A 3,485-nucleotide genomic window follows, 5' to 3' on the forward strand; every position below is an offset into this window, starting at 1 on the left:
GTCCAGACAGTCCCCCAAGGACAGGTCATCTGACAGATCAGGGGCTCGGTCACACTGACTCTGGGCTATATGTTGCCTAGGACATTTGCCATAGAGGTAGCCATGCAGGCTAAATGTGAGCCATGAGCCTTGCCCTCTATATCTCTCTCTTCTGTTTTTGTCTTGTCAGATTGTAATGCTTCCGTTTTGAATTAATTGAACAACACCTGCTGTTGTTTTTGGTTTGTATGTGACACTCACTACTTACAGTGGTAGGAGAAAAAAAATGGTTTGAATCGAATATTGTTGTTTATGCTGTGCTTTTGTTGCCATGGAAACCCAATGCTGTGTCAGAGGCTTAGCAGGCAGGAGGGTCATTGTATTTGTCAAAAGTGAACCTGTTTATGCATTAGAAGCTTCCAGAAAACCTTTAAGGAAATCATAGACTTTTTGGACCTGTTGGGCAGACAGGCATTTACGCCTCTGTGTATATTTGTGTGTGTGTGTTAATGCGTTCCATGGTTTGCCACATATCAGTCTTAGACAGTGATATGCTTTAGTTCCCATGGTTACAAGTTTCATAAACCATGGATGCTTAATGGGAGACATAGCTGTCTTGTGCTAAGCTTGTGAATCCCACCCCTCTGTCTCCTGTGTGTGTGTGTGTGTGTGTGTGTGTGTGTGTGTGTGTGTGTGTGTGTGTGTGTGTGTGTGTGTATCTGTCTGTGAATGTGTGTGTTGGGGGGGGGGGGGGGGGTGCAAAGATGTGAGTATGCATTAAAAGTGAGGGGAAGAGCAGACCGTGAGACAGACAGCTTGTTATCTGCACACTGGGATTGCATTGTCCACGTGCTGCTTAGTTCTCACACAACCCCCTAAAGAACTATTCCTCCCCTCAGCTCTGTATGACTAAGCCAGCTACACAACATTACATTTCCTCAGTGGCCTTTTAATCAATGTATACCGACGAGCACAAAGCACTGTGTGATCTGGCTAATTTTTTCACTTTCCATTCATACTCATACAAAAATAGACTAGATACAGGCTTTAAAGGCTTCTTGTCCTCATAAGACTCCCCTAAGCACATTAAAGACCCCTTTTTTATGTGAACAATTTAACAATTTTAGTTCCAAGAATTAATTTCTTGCAATCTATTTCAGGAATAATAAAGAGCTTGAGTTAACTCACTGAAAATGACTCAGTAATTGATTGAGTACTATGTTTGTGAAAAACAACAAGCAGGTATTAACATAGAGACCAGGTAGAACACGTTACGATAAGTAGGCTAAAATTCCAAGTCAAGAATGAAAAAGCCCAGGTTAACCACTGATCTATCGCTGAATGAGATGTAGGGGGTGCGTTGTCTCCGACACAATATATAAAATGCTGGTTGATGGATTTTATAGGCTACTGCGACACTGGTCTGAAATTCAGACAGTATCGGAGAAGTGATAACAGCACTTCAAATGGTTGAGTGAAAACATCCCATTAATATTCGACTCCCCAAACACAACAGCAGTACTTATTTTCCTATTGTCCACAATTCTTGTTGAAATAGCAACCAGGACTTCTGGTAACTATTCATTTCAGTTCTTATTGGAGCTTTTGTGCAGTTCTTTGAATGAATGTGAGTCCCAGTGGCAACATGTCTTATGGTAACGATCCTCCAGTGCTCTATGTCAGGACAGAAGCCGTGCCTAAAGGCACTAGAATACTGGAATAAGGGAAACGACTGACAAACGGAGAAGAAAAGAGATGTATCACGCATGTCAGTGAGTTTACAACCACCCTGCCGTATCCATATGATGGTTCAATAATGGGGTTTTAAAAGTAAAAAATCTCTCATTCTCTTACTCTCTCTCTCTCAAACACACAGCCGTATCTAGCAGGTTTTGGAATTAAAAAAACACCTAATCCTTCCTGTCTTCCTCGTTTACCTTTTCCTCTTTCCTGTCTATATATCTCTCTTTCTCTCTGCCTCCAATTTTCTCGTGCTGCTCTTTCTCTCTCACCTTGAAGGGTGTGTGAGGCAATAGATGAGACCCTGCAGGGACAGAACTGAGTCACACTCTGTGTGTGTGGGTGTATGTGTGTGTATGTGCACATGTGTGTGTGTGTGTGTGTGTGTGCGTGCACGCTTGAGTGCGATTAGGTGTATGCCTGCGTGGGTGTGTGTGCACGTTTGTGAATTGGATGCATGTGTGTGTGTGTGTGGTGATGGTGTGTAATGGATGTATGTATGTGTGTGTGTGTGTGTGTGTGTTGATGGTGTGTAATGGATGTGTGTATGTGTGTGTGTGTGTGTTGATAGTGTGTAATGGATGTGTGTATGTGTGTGTGTGTGTGTGTGTGTGTGTTGATGGTGTGTAATGGATGTGTGTATGTGTGTACTGTGTGTTGATGGTGTGTAATGGATGTGTGTATTTGTGTGTGTGTGTTGATGGTGTGTAATGGATGTGTGTATGTGTGTGTTTGTGTGTGTTGATAGTGTGTAATGGATGTGTGCGTGTGTGTGTGTGTGTGTGTGTGTTGATGGTGTGTAATGGATGTGTGTGTGTGTGTGTGAGTGTGTGTGTTGATAGTGTGTAATGGATGTGTGTATGTGTGTGTGTGTGTGTGTGTGTGTGTGTGTGTTGAGGGTGTGTAATGGATGTGTGTATTTGTGTGTGTGTGTTGATGGTGTGTAATGGATGTGTGTATGTGTGTGTGTGTGTGTGTGTTGATAGTGTGTAATGGATGTGTGTATGTGTGCGTGTGTGTGTGTGTGTGTGTGTGTGTGTTGATGGTGTGTAATGGATGTGTGTATGTGTGTGCGTGTGTGTGTGTTGATGGTGTGTAATGGATGTGTGTATGTGTGTGCGTGTGTGTGTGTGTTGATAGTGTGTAATGGATGTGTGTGTGTGTGTGTGTGTGTGTGTGTGTTGATAGTGTGTAATGGTGTAATGGATGTGTGTATGTGTGTGTGTGTGGGTGTGTTGATAGTGTGTAATGGATGTGTGTATGTGTGTGTGTGTGTGTGTGTGTGTTGATAGTGTGTAATGGATGTGTGTGTGTTGATGGTGTGTAATGGATGTGTGTATATGTGTGTGTGTTGATAGTGTGTAATGTCTGTGTGTATGTGTATGTGTATGTGTGTGTGTGTGTTGATGGTGTGTAATGGATGTGTGTATATGTGTGTGTGTTGATAGTGTGTAATGTATGTGTGTATGTGTATGTGTATGTGTGTGTGTGTTGATGGTGTGTAATGGATGTGTGTGTGTGTGTGTGTGTTGATGGTGTGTAATGGATGTGTGTGTGTGTGTGTGTGTTGATGGTGTGTAATGGATGTGTGTGTGTGTGTGTGTGTGTGTGTGTGTGTGTTGATGGTGTGTAATGGATGTGTGTGTGTGTGTGTGTGTGTGTGTGTGTGTGTTGATGGTGTGTAATGGATGCATGTTCACTGTCTTCACCCTGCAGCCTCTCCCCTCACTGAGTGTGCCGTGTGTGCGTGTGCCACGCAAGATCTC

This window comes from Sprattus sprattus (assembly GCF_963457725.1).
Source record: "Sprattus sprattus genome assembly, chromosome: 17".
Lineage (NCBI taxonomy): Eukaryota > Metazoa > Chordata > Actinopteri > Clupeiformes > Clupeidae > Sprattus > Sprattus sprattus.